Raw genomic sequence first — 14363 nt, forward strand, 5'->3', positions numbered from 1 at the left:
TGGCAAATCTAAGGGCTGTTTACCATCAAGTCCAAATCTTAACTGTTTTCAATTTCACATTTCCAAAAAGCTCTAGAAAAAAATATCTAAATGACTATGAATGCTCATAACACTTCTCAAACCACTTTTCATACTCCTAAATTATCAAATCAGTGCTTATTAATGCTACCCACTCCTTGGAAATTTTACTTTTTCTTAAGTATTTATTTTAACCAAAATAAAGTAAATATGATCTGTTAAAGCTCCTAGGAGGAAAAGAGTTTATTTTCCCCATAAGTCAGTGAAGCCATTGCAAATAGAAGCAATACTGTGACCTAATATGACCAATGAGCAGAGTATACACAGTGTTGACTAGTCCACAAGTCTCCATTTACTTAGCAGTAAATCAGTGTAATCTACACTGTAATCCATGGTGTTGCTGCAGTCACAGTAAAGACTGAAAGGCCAGCTTTGTTCCTTTCGCTAGATCCCTTAATTAGAAGATGAAATATAGTGCTTTAATTGTCCAGTAAAAGAATTAAAAGAGATCAAATTTAAATTGCTCCATGATCAATTTTGAATGTTTTTTGTTTGTTTGTTTGTTTGTTTTTGCAGTATGCGGGCCTCTCACTGTTGTGGCCTCTCCTGTTGCTGAGCACAGGCTCCGGACATGCAAGCTCAGCAGCCATGGCTCACGGGCCTAGCCGCTCCGCGGCATGTGGGATCTTCCCGGACGAGGGCTCGAACCTGCATCCCCTGCATTCGCAGGCAGATTCTTAACCACTGCGCCACAGGGAAGCCCCTTGAATGTTTTATATTTAGAATTCTTTAAGGGAATAAAAGCTGCATAGTACTTTGATACAGAACACATTCACTTGGATTCAGCAAAAATTTGAGATCGTATTATATTAAAGGAATTGGGCTAAGTACTGTGGAAGTGAACTAATAAACAGGTAAGAAATCTTGCCTACAAAGAGCTCATGGAATAGTATATTAGAAAAGTATACATAAAATGACTCTAGAGCAAAGTTTAATGGGATAAGGGCTATGGAAGAATTTCAAATTGTTAATATAGGTATATGATGGAAATACTTTTGCCTCCTGAGAATGCAAAAGGATTCATGAAGGAGAAGGTGGTACTTGAGGGATCCTTCAAAGACCAAAAACTCTTTGACAGAGGTAGAGGAAAGAGCCATGTAAAAAGGTTCATTTTAAAGGTAAAATTACTAAAAGGTACAGGGGTTTTCAGGACATAGTGAGTCATTTTCTATGCCCAGATTATCATGGAGAAAAAATGAAAAACAATGCTTGTAAGGCAGATGGCACATCACCATATTTAGAAAATGATCATTAATTGTTTATAGGGCAATAAGAAAGCAATATAATTCAAGGAAGAAATGGATGCAGTCAGAATCAACCTCAAGATTATTCTCACGCTAGCACTTATGGAATGATGATATGAAAAGCAGACCCATTCCCAAGCCAAACAATCATAGCTGGTGAAAAGGATTTTTTTAAAACCACTTAAAGCCTCTACTCATAGGGCAGAGGCCTTTAACAAAAGAGTATAAAACTTATACTCTGAAAGTAGCATTACCTTGCTGAAAGAAATTAAAAGCCTAAATAAATGGAAAGACATCTTGGATCAGAAGTCTTCATATTTTTAAGGCAGCAATATTCCCCCAATTTATCTATACCTTAAACACAATCCTTATCAAAATTCCAGTTAGCTTTTTTGCACAATTTGACACATTGCCCCTAAATTCATATGGACAGTCAAGGGACCCAGACTAGCAAAACCAATCTTGAAAAGATTGGAGGACTCACACTTCCATACGTCTAAACTTAAAACAAAGCTACAATCATCAAGAGAGTTTGGTACTGGCATAAGGCTAGACATAGGTCAGTGGAGTATAATGGAGAGCCCAGAAATAAATCTTCACATTTACACTTAATTGATTTTCAATAGCATTGCTAAGATAATTCAATGGGGGAAAGAACAGTCTTTACAACAAATGGAGCTGAGATGACTGAATATTCATATTCAAAAGAATGAAGTTGGACCCATCTCTTATATCATATCATATAAAAAAATCAACTCAAAATGGAAATGTAAGAGCTAAAGCTATTAAACTCTTAGGGGTAAATCTTTGTGACCTTGGATTAGGCAGTAGCTTCTTAAATATGATACCAAAATCATAGCACGAGCAACGAAAGAAAAAAAATAGATAAATCAGACTTCATAAACATTTTTTTACAAAGACTTTTGTGCTTCAAAGGACACCATCAGGAAAATGAAAAGACAATCCACAGAATGGGAGAAGATATTTGCAAAGCATATATATAATAAAGGGCCTGTAATCTAGAATATATAAAGAACTCTTACAGATCAATAATAGACAAATAATCCAATAATGGGCAAAATATCTGAATAAACATTTCTCTGAAGAAGATATACAATGGTCTATAAATTCATGAAAAAATGCTTAATGTCATTGGTTAATGACATTAAGAGAGAGAAATGCAGAGAAATGCAAATTGAAACAACAAAGAGATACCACTTCATACACCCTGACATGGCTATCATCAAAAAGACATAACAACAAGTGTTGGTGAGGATGTGAAGAAATTAGAACCTTCATATACTGCTATTGGGAATGTAAAATGGTATAGCTGCTTTGATATAATCTCACAGTTCCTCTAAAAGTTAAACATAGAGTTACCACCATATGACCCAGAAATTCCATTCCTGGGTTTATACCCAAGAGAACTGAAAATGTATGTCACATAAAAAAAGTATATGTAAATGTTTATAGCAGCCTTATTCACAGTAGAAAAATAAAATATTGTATATCTATGCAATGGAATACTATTTAGCAATAAAAAGAAATGAAGTATTGATATATGCCACAACATGGATGAGCCTTGAAAACATCATGCTAAGTGAAATAAGCCACAAAAGACCACATATTCTATGTAATCATTTGTATGAGATGTCCAGAATGGCAAATCTATGGACAAAAGGTAGATTTGTGGTTGCCAAGGGCTGAGGGAGATGGGGGTAAAAGGTAGTGGCTACGAATAGATACAGTGTTTCTTCTGGGGATGATGACAATATTCTAAAATTGATTGTTGTGATAGCTGCACAACTGAGTGAACATACTAAAAGCCATTGAATTGTTCACTTTAAATGGGTTAATTGTATGGTACGTGTATCATAATCAAAATAAAGCTGTTATTTAAAAAAAAGAAGAGTAATATTCTACCATCAGTGTAGAAAGTGGAGGGTACAAGCCTGACATAAGAGAGACCATGAGAATGATTTTTTTGTGGTGAGACACACTGAAAATCTGATCCAGGAAAATGAAGGAAAACTAACATGTATCAGACTTACATTTCTGAAAAGATAAAAGGTGTTTCCTCTTTAAGAAATCAGAAATGAGTCTGTACTTTGGTATTTTTCCCTATATAAAGTACATTATTACAGGAAAGAATCTGTGCCTCTCATGATAGTTGAATGCTGAACTTCATCTTTTAACACTTTAATTTCTAAAATTCACAAAGTTTTGGTCTGTGATTATTCACATTATGCTTTCAATGCTATAATGGCTGATACTTTTCTCCTATATAGTTGAACTTTACACAACACAGCTTCTTGGTAGTGTTTCCTTTTGCTAGGTCAGAAATGAATCTAAAATTCCACAGTCATGTTCTTTTCATTTCATTATTCAAGTAATAAAATATGAAGTTTCTTGATATTTCAGGAAGAATAAACTTTGCATGCTTCCATAGTGAAAATTAAGGGCAAAATTAGATGAAATTGAAGTTCAGAGAAGACGAACATAATGACGCATGCCTGGAATGATTTATAAAGAAATATTAAACAAGGGAGACTAAATTTGGAAAACTTGGAAAAGCAGGTGACTAAGTGGAAACATAATTATATACAAATATTTGATAATATCAAAAGAGAGAGAAGTGACACATAGAAGCCAAGCATATAGAGAATTAACAATGTCATGTTGATAAAAAAAATGAAAATCAAAATGAAAACTAAAAGAGGAAGCTAGTAGAATAATCTGATATTGAAAAGGTTTCCTAGACAACAAGGTGTCAAAAATGTTTTTATTGTGCGTTGGTATAAAAAACCAAAATTATGGTAACAAATACCTTTAAGATACAACATTAACATGCTCCCTAATACTTCAAGAAGCAAAACATGGGGCAATTGAGCAAAGAGATGGGATCCTACATCGATAATCACTTTTCAGAAATATGGCTTTGAGAGAGAGATGTTAAACAACCTCGCAGGCTCCTTTTTGATAGCCGTATCTCCTGATATTGACTTCCATGGCCAGAGTAGGACGGATAATTGGAAGATTTTGATTTTCATACAGTAATGTAATCTCTTTCATTTGAGTGAAGTGAGCTCTGAAAGCATTACTTGGAACACATGATGCTGATTCATTACATTTCACTTGATAATTGTAATAATGGGTGTGTGTAATTTTAATTGTACATCTCTCATCATATGGAAAAAGTATATGCCATATCACAAAGTAGGGAGATAGTGAACTTTCAAAGGTATCTGAATATCAGATATTTTCCTAACTGGCCATTAACTGTAGGCAATTTGCTAATCATCTTTTCTTCTTTAAATGAAAATGTCACGTTGTCTTTGACCTTAAGTGGAGATGTTCTGCCTGTGATTCATACTGCAGGGAATAATAATAATAATAATAATAATAATAACAGTTACACACAATGGTCACTAGACTAAACCAAGTTCCCATTGAATGACGGTCACCTAAATTTTTATTCCTTTGCTTCATACTTTAGCTTCTGACACACCAACCTTAGGTCATCCTGGTTGTACTGACACATTTAATTCTATTTCACTGATCTGCAATCTTAACCTGCCCCACTCAAAACTTACTCAGAAAGAATGTACTTCAAGGATGAAGTCTGAACAAAATCTTTGAAATAATTCATATGGCAAAATTTATTTCATCTGGCAAAGAATTGGTAGAAATTTTATTATAGGAAAACATAATGTTTGTATCTTTAATTGCAATAGTTTGAGGATACAGCACACTGTGACACAAAATGGGAACTTAACAAACATGTGTTGAGCAAACAAATGAATAAAAAATGGATTTTAAGAAAAGATACCAGTTGCAGCCATGGTTGAAGAATTACAACTAATATGTAATTTGTGTATTGGAGTATTATTGGCTATGGCAAAAGAAGAGCTATGCTGCATCAAACCTGTAAAACACCTAATGTTGTATGCTAAGGAGTTTGGTATTTATTTCGTGGATTTTAAAGTAGATAAATATCATGAGTATTGGGGGAAAAGAAAAATAGAATGGGATGGATGTTAAGCGAGAACTTGGTTTCAATGATGTAAGTGTGAGCTATAATTTCTAATGATGGAGATCAGTAAGAATGTAATAAGGTACAGATCTTCCTCAACTTATGATGGGGTAATATCCTGAGAAATCCACTGTAACTTGAAAATATCATATATTGAAAATGCATTTCATAGACCTAACCTACCGAACCACATAGCTTGTTAACCTAGCCTATCTTAAACGGGCTTGGAACACTTACACTAGCCTACGTTTGGGCAAAATAATCTAACAAAAAGCCTATTTTTAATAAAGAGTTAAATACCTCATGTAATTTACTGAATACTGCACTGAAAGTGAAAAACAGAATGGTTAATGGGTACAGAATGGCTTTAAGTGTACCAGTTGTTCCCATTCATGACAGCGTGGCTGACTCGGAGCGCAGCTCACGCCTGCTGCCCGGCATCACGAAAGAGTATCATACCACATAACACTAGCCTGGGAAAAGATAAAATTCAAACTCTGAAGTATGGTTTCTACTGAATGTGTATTACTTCCACACCATCACAAAGTCGAACCATGGTAAGTCAGGGACTGACGGTATTTGATGATTTGGAAGTCATTGGTGACTTTTGAGAAGGTAGATTGACAAATTGGTGGAGACAAAGCAGGAAAAAGTAAATTACATTTTGTGTTCTGGCCAAAATAGAGTAACAAGGATCAGAGTTACCCTCTGGAACACCTTAAAAAAAGGGTAGGGAAATAAGACAACAGTTTGCAAGACACTGGACATCAAGGAGCAGAGACTCATTCCTGAGAGACAGGAAATAAATGATGTGAGCCTTATGATTGCTTCACATTACCTGAGTTTCCAGGCCACAGCCCAGGGAGGGGCATCCCAGGCAGAGACCAGCAGTCTCACTAAATAAAGGAGAAAGGGCTGAGAGACTCTAGAGAACAAGGTGGGTAGAGTTCTCAAGACAGAGTACCAGAGAGGAGAACGATTCACAGAGAGGGAACTCCAGAATCTTGCACCTCCACACTAACTGTTCAGCTGATTACTGATCAGCTTATGGGTGTGACTACATTACTAGAGGGCAGGAAAGGAACCACTTAAATGGACTATAGAAAACAGTGCCTAATATTCATATAGGGCCTGAAATACTGACTTTTGCTATCAGCCAGACTGTAAAACCTTAAGATTAACAGGGCAATGGACAATATACATGGAAAGGTCTTGCCCCAGTGGTGGGGAATATTTAACCATATACTATAAAAGAACAATACAGCAACATTATTTAGCCATATAATATAACAGGAGACTGCTATATTTCTTTCTACCAAATCTTTAAAAGGACCTAAAAGGATCAAACCATTTCCAAGCAACTTAACAGTATCCCAGGAAAAAAGGTAAAAAATATTTGTAAAAATACAAAATTATCAAGCACCCAAAAAGGTAAAATTTACAATGGCTGGCATCCAATAATAAATTATCAACGAAGTAAAGAGGCAGTAATCACCCTTGTAATGAAGAAATGAAGCAATCAAAGCCAACTCATAATCGACACAGATGTTAGAATTAGCAGAAATGACCATAGAACAATTCTTATTACTATACTCAAAAGGTTCAAAAAGTTAAGTTAGAGACCTGGAATATATTTTTAAAAGTCCTAAATCAAACTTCCAGAAATGAAAAATTCAAAGTGTAAGATAATAAAAAAACACACATGAATGGCATCCATGACATATTAGACACTGCAGATTAGTGAACTTGAAGACTAAGCAAGAAATATTATCCAAAATAAAACACAAACAAAAAGAAAAAATTTTTCAAAATGAGCAGAGCATCATTAAACTGTTTGAAGAAAACTTCAAACAATCTAATGTATATATATATAAAATTGGAGTCTCCAAAGAAGAGGAGAGAGAAGGCAAGACAGAAAACATGTTTGAAGAAATAATGGCAACTCTTCCCCAAATTTAATGGAAACTATAAGTCCCCAAATCCAAGAACTTCAACAAACTTCAAGCACAAGAAACATTAAAAAAAGGACAAGTCATATCGTAAACAAATTGTGCAAAAACCGTGATAAACAGAAAAATTTTAAAGGAGCCAGAGGGAAAAAAGACACATTACATATAAAGAAACAAAAATCAGGATGAAATCAGATCTCTTATCTGAATAATGCAACTGAGAAAAAGTAGACAGCCTCCTTAAAGAAAGAAAAAAAAATTCGTAAACTTAGAATTCTATGTACAGTGAAAACATCTCTTTAAACAAAGGCAAAATAGGGATTTTTTTCAGTCATACAAAAGATGAACAAATTCATTACCAGCAGACATAAAGTACCCCCAAAAGAGTTGAATAATTTCATTTAGGCAGAAGAAAAATTATACCAGATGGAAATAAGTGTCTAAAGGAATAAAGAGTAGTGAAATTGATAACTACATGGGTAAATAAGTAAGATCATTGGTGATTCAGTATTTAAAGAAAGGTAATTTTTTTAAGTAGTATGGAATTTATAAGATATATAAGAGCAAAATGGATGTCAACAGTAGAACAAAATTGGGAGGAGAACTCAATCAAATAGAAGACAGAAAAAAATAGAGATAAATCAATGAAGGTAAAAGCTGATTCTTTAAGAAGACCAATAAAGTATATTAACCTCAAGCCAGTCTAATTAGTAAAAAAAAAAAACCCTGCTAAAATCAGCAACGAAACAGGTGACATCACTCTACAGATTCCACAGCTATCTAAAGGATAACAAGAAGTAACGTGAATACTTTGACTATAATTTTGACAAGATAGATGAAATAGATATATTCCTTGAAATACACAAACTAATCAAGTTCATTCAAGAATAAATAGACAATATGAATACACCTATATCTATTAAAGAAGTTGAATTTTGCTTCAGATTCATCAATAACTTATCAACTATGAGACCAACATTCATATATACTTCTCTCATATTTTTGTAGTGCTATGAACATTACACTGTTGTATCAATTACTGGTGAAAATGAAGCCATAAGTAAAAGCAGAATTACTCTTAAAAAAAAGTGATCTAAAAAAAAAAAAAAGTGATCTAGTAGGGCTTCCCTGGTGGTGCAGTGGTTGAGAGTCCGCCTGCCGATGCAGGGAACGCGGGTTTGTGCCCCGGTCCGGGCAGATCCCACATGCTGCGGAGCAGCTGGGCCCGTGAGCCATGGCCGCTGAGCCTGCGTGTCCGGAGCCTGTGCTCCGCAATGGGAGAGGCCACAACAGTGAGAGGCCCGCGTACCGCCAAAAAAAACAAAAACAAAAACCAAATCTAGGAAATTGCCAAACTTATTTATTCACACATCAAAGAGGCCAATATTATGCCCTCTGGCTCAGCATTATCTGGTTTCTGTGGCTCTCCATTCAAGCCTTTGACTTTGTGAAGCAGCTTTCACCCTTACACTATTCCATCCCATATAATCTGCTTTTCCACATTTTGGTTACATGACCTTGCATTTCACAGAACACGTTTCCTCAACTATAAAGTGGAAACCATATCATCAAACTCAAACTTTGGTGAGAATTAAATGATCACTTTACATAAGTCCCTAATATTACAAGCATCACAGAATGATACTCAGCAAATATTTGTAGAAGAGTAGGAGCAAGAGAGGAATGAAGGAGAGTTCCAAAAATGTACAAAGAACCCAAGGGAAAAAAAAGCTTTAATGGTGTTTATCTTGTGTGATAGCCTTCAATTAAAGCTCAATCTTATCTATTAAGATGAAAAAAATGTATTTGCGAAATGAGAGTCACTAGAAAAGCTTCCTATTGCTTATTGGTGATGGCTACTTCCAGTGAAATAAACTTTCCTTGGAGAAATTATGTGGTTTTTTTTTTCCATTGCTGTAATTACCTGTATTGGCATAAGTTGTCATATAGAAATAAACAGGAGCAATGTTTGATCTCTTTGGATTTTTTTTTTAGCATCAATGAGACTTTAAGAAATAACCTGCCCTCAAATCTGTAGTTTTTAGGAGAGAGAAATCAGGAGAGCCTTATTTATCTGTGTTAGTGTAGCCTCCTAAAGTTTTCAAAGCCCATTCACAATCTTTGGTTTTTTTGAGGTTAACAATATAGAGAAACCAGAAAGTATTATTATCTTCATTTTAATAACTGAGAAAACTCCAGATAACTTGAGTTACCTAAAGTGTGAGATCTGAGTCAGTGTCTTCTAATTGTGTGCATTATTTCCACACTGACATTCAGCAATATTATGAAAAATGAAATATACATATTGAAACCTTGGACCCCAACTATTGAAACTAGGGCAATAACATATGTACCAGAGCCTCTAATAAAGAAAACATAAAGATATACTTTCATTTTCTGGAATGAGTTGTACCCTGCTTTTCCATCTTGCCTGTTGTTGGTCAGTTATGTGGCAGGAGGGGGGATAAATTCCTTTCTGGATGTAAAAGCCACAGACAAGGTGGAAGTGGACTGCATGGCCACTGATACTCATATCGTGCTCTCCTGATCTTTCACCATTTAAAAAAAAGTTAAGGATATTGTTCTCTTTTCAATCTATCATTAGAGTAAATAAGGAACTTTTATTGTGCAAAACAAAGACAATGCCTTTAAGTAAGCAAATATTTATGGCATAATTTATTCAACAGATATTTGCATCATGAGGAAGAAACTGACAGTACATGGAAGAATTGAAAGGTAATGAATAGCCACTCCTGTTATTCAGTATCTTACAAAATGGAAACCTGTGATTTCTTAATTATTGCCCTTTCACTGCTTCTTTTTTGCCCAAGTGCACAGCACTTAACTTTTTACATCAAATTGTATCCTACTAAAAAAGGGAAAACATTATACCTCATCCTTTTTTTTGAAACATATATTTTCTATTTGCTACAACCCTAGTGAAAATAAACACTGGGTAATTATTAAACATTGTTAACCAGTTTAATTATGCTCATATTAAAATTGTTTAAAATAAAGATTTGCTTAGGTTAGGAAAATAGGTTACAGTAGGCTGTAGCAAACTTTCTCTCTGTTAAAATTTCCTTTGGTGATATGTGTGTCCATGTTAGCCTCCACTTTAAGCCAGCCACGTGCCTAAAGTTGATGGTATATTATACAAATATTATAATAATCAATTGTATTACAGTGTCACATAAGGGGTAACAAAACCTTTGGAGAATTTCGTTCTAGGAATATGTAGTTTAATAAAGAAAAAGGAAATTGTTTTTCATTTCTGACAGTCTGCATGAAAGAGCATTAAAAGCCCAGCCTTTTGAGGCAGGCAGAAATGAGTTCATAGTCCAGCATTGCCATGTTGTTATCCTGTGGCTTTAGGCAAGTTGCTTTGCAGAATATGTTATCCCATGTACATACATATATATATATATACACACATACATATATCTAAATATAAAAGAATATTATTCAACCATAAAAAAGAAGGATCTCCTACCATCTGTGACAGGGCTGGACCTTGAGGACATTATGCCAAGTGAAATACGTTCGACAGAGAAAAACAAACACTCTATCTATGATCTCACTTATATGTTGAATCTAAAACAAAAAAACTCACAGAAACAGCAGAATGGTGGTTGTTAGGTACTGGAGGGTGAGGGAAATGGGTAGATGTTGGTCAAAGCGTACGAACTTCCAGTTATAAGGTGAGTAAGTTCTGGGGACCTAATATACAACACGGTGACTATGGTTAACAGTGCCATATTATATACTTGAAAGGTGCTAAGACAGATCCTAAATGTTCTCACCACAAACACACAAACATTTAATTATGTGAGGCAATGGATAAACTAACCTTACTGTAGTAATCATTTCATAATACATACAGGTATCAAATCATCGCATTATATACCTGAAACTTATACAATGTTATTTCTCAATTATATCTCAATAAAGTTGGAAAAAATTTTTAATTAAAAAAATAAAAATTGGGCTATCCTGGTGGCACAGTGGTTAAGAATCTGCATGCCAAACTTGCACATGCCTCTTAGGTAGCCTCACCCACCAGAGGGCAGACAGCAGAAGCAAGAAGAACTACAATCCTGCAGCCTGTGAAACAAAACCCACATACACAGAAAGATAGACAAGATGAAAAGGCAGAGGGCTATGTACCAGATGAAGGAACAAAAGAAAACCCCAGAAAAACAACTAAATGAAGTGGAGATAGGCAACCTTCCAGAAAAAGAATTCAGAATAATGATAGTGAAGATTATGATGCAGGACCTCCGAAAAAGAATGGAGGCAAAGACTGAGAAGATGCAAGAAATGTTTAACAAAGACCTAGAAGAATTAAAGAACAAAGAAACAGAGATCAACAATACAATAACTGAAAACTACACTAGAGGAATCAACAGCAGAATAACTGAGGCAGAAGAACGGATAAGTGACCTGAAAGACAGAATGGTGGAATTCACTGCTGTGGAACAGAATAAAGAAAAAAGAATGAAAAGAAATGAAGACAGCCTAAGAGACCTCTGGGACAACATAAAACGCAACAACACTCACATTATAGGGGTCCCAGAAGGAGAAGAGAGAGAGAAAGGACCTGAGAAAATATTTGAAGAGATTATAGTCAAAAACTTCCCTAACATGGGAAAGGAAATAACTACCCAAGTCCAGGGAGCGCAGTGAGTCCCATGCAGGATAAACCCAAGGAGAAAAACGCCAAGACACATAGTAATCAAATAGGCAAAAATTAAAGACAAAGAAAAATTACTGAAATCAGCAAGGGAAAAACGAAAAATGACATACAAGGGAACTCCCATAAGGTTAACAGCTGATTTCTCAGCAGAAACTCTACAAGCCAGAAGGGAGTGGCATGATACACTTAAAGTGATGAAAGGGAAGAAGCTACAGCCAAGATTACTCTACCCGGCAAGGATCTCATTCAGTTTCCATGGAGAAATCAAAAGCTTTACAGACAAGCAAAAGCTAAGAGAATTCAGCACCACCAAACCAACTCTAAAACAAATGCTAAAGGAACTTCTCTAAGTGGGAAACACAAGAGAAGAAAAGGACCTACAAAAACAAACCCCAAACAATTAAGAAAATGGTCATAGGAACATACATATCGATAATTACCTTAAAAGTGAATGGATTAAATGCTCCAACCAAAAGACATAGGCTTGCTGAATGGATACAAAAACAAGACCCATCTATATGCTGTCTACAAGAGACCCACTTCAGACCTAGGGACACATACAGACTGAAAGTGAGGAGATGGAAAAAGATATTCCATGCAAATGGAAATCAAAAGAAAGCTGGAGTAGCAATACTCATATCAGATAAAATACACTTTAAAATAAAGAATGTTACAAGAGACAAAGAAGGACACTACATAATAATCAAGGGATCAATCCAAGAAGAAGATATAACAATTATAAATGTATATCCACCCAACACAGGAGCACCTCAATACAGGAGGCAACTGCTAACAGCTACAAAAGAGGAAATCAACAGTAACATAATAATAGTGGGGGACTTTAACACCTCACTTACACCAAGGGACAGATCATCCAAAATGAAAATAAATAAGGAAACACACGTTTTAAATGACACAATAGACCAGATAGATTTAATTGATATTTATGGGACATTCCATCCAAAAACAGCAGATTACACTTTCTTCTCAAGTGCACATGGAACATTCTTCAAGATAGATCACATCTTGGGTCACAAATCAAGCCTCAGTAAATTTAAGAAAATTGAAATCATATCAAGCGTCTTTTCTGACCACAATGCTATGAGATTAGAAATGAATTACAGGGGAAAAAACGTAAAAAACATAAACACATGGAGGCTAAACAATATGTCACTAAATAACCAAGAGATCACTGAAGAAATCAAAGAGAAAATCAAGAAATACCTAGAGACAAAAGACAATGAAAACGAGATGATCCAAAACCCATGGGAGGTAGCAAAAGCAGTTCTAAGAGGGAACTTTATAGCTATATAAACCTACCTCAAGAAACAAGAAAAATCTCAAATAAACAAACAACTCTTACACCTAAAGAAACTAGAGAACAAAGAACAAACAAAACCCAAAGTTAGCATAAGGAAAGAAATCATAAAGATCAGAGCAGAAATAAATGAAATAGAGACAAAGAAAACAATAGCAAAGATCAATAAAACTAAAAGCTGGTTCTTTGAGAAGATAAACAAAATTGATCAAGAAAAAGAGGGAGAGGACTCAAATCAATAAAATTAGAAATGAAAAAGGAGAAGTTACAACAGACACCGCAGAAATATAAAGCATCCTGAGACTACTACAAGCAACTTTATGCCAATAAAATGGACAACCTGGAAGAAATGGACAAATTCTTAGAAAGGTATAACCTTCCAAGACTGAACCAGGAAGAAATAGAAAATATGAACAGACCAATAACAAGTAATGAAATTGAAACTGTGATTTAAAATCTTCCAACAAGCAAGGGAACGGCCAACAAGGGCCCGATGGCTTCACATGTGAATTCTATCAAACATTTACATAAGAGCTAACACCCATCCTTCTCAAACTCCTCCAAAAAATTGCAGAAGAAGGAACATTCCCAAACTCATTCTATGAGGCCCCCATCAACCTGGTACCAAAACCAGACAAAGATACTACAAAAAAAGGAAAATTACAGACCAATATCACTGATGAACATAGATGCAAAAATACTCAACAAAATACTAGCAAACATAATCCAACAACACATTAAAACGATCATACACCATGATCAAGTGGGATTTATTCCAGGGATGAAAGGATTCTTCAATATACGCAAATCAATCAATGTGATACACCATATTAACAAATTGAAGAAGAAAAACCATATGATCATCTCAATAGATGCAGAAAAAGCTTTTGACAAAATTCGACACCCATTTATGATAAAAAACTCTCCAGAAAGGGGGCATAGAGGGAACCTACCTCAACATAATAAAGGCCATATACGACAAACCCACAGCAAACATCTTTCTCAATGGTGAAAAACTGAAAGCATTTCCTCTAAGATCAGGAAC

General features: G+C 35.0%; 1 pseudogene across 1 annotated transcript in view; it reads left to right on the forward strand.

Annotated features, from left to right (window-relative positions):
- Positions 1-5716: 5716 nt before the first annotated feature.
- LOC309797328 (ferritin heavy chain-like) overlaps positions 5717-14363 on the forward strand; it is a 48650-nt pseudogene continuing 40003 nt past the window's right edge. The window contains exon 1 of the transcript in view: positions 5717-5805. The product of the transcript in view is annotated as a ferritin heavy chain-like (transcript). The remainder of the gene's footprint in view (positions 5806-14363) is intronic.

The sequence above is a fragment of the Mesoplodon mirus genome (genome assembly GCF_964341445.2).
Source record: "Mesoplodon mirus genome assembly, contig: HAP1_SCAFFOLD_247, whole genome shotgun sequence".
In the NCBI taxonomy this organism is placed as follows: Eukaryota; Metazoa; Chordata; class Mammalia; order Artiodactyla; family Ziphiidae; genus Mesoplodon; species Mesoplodon mirus.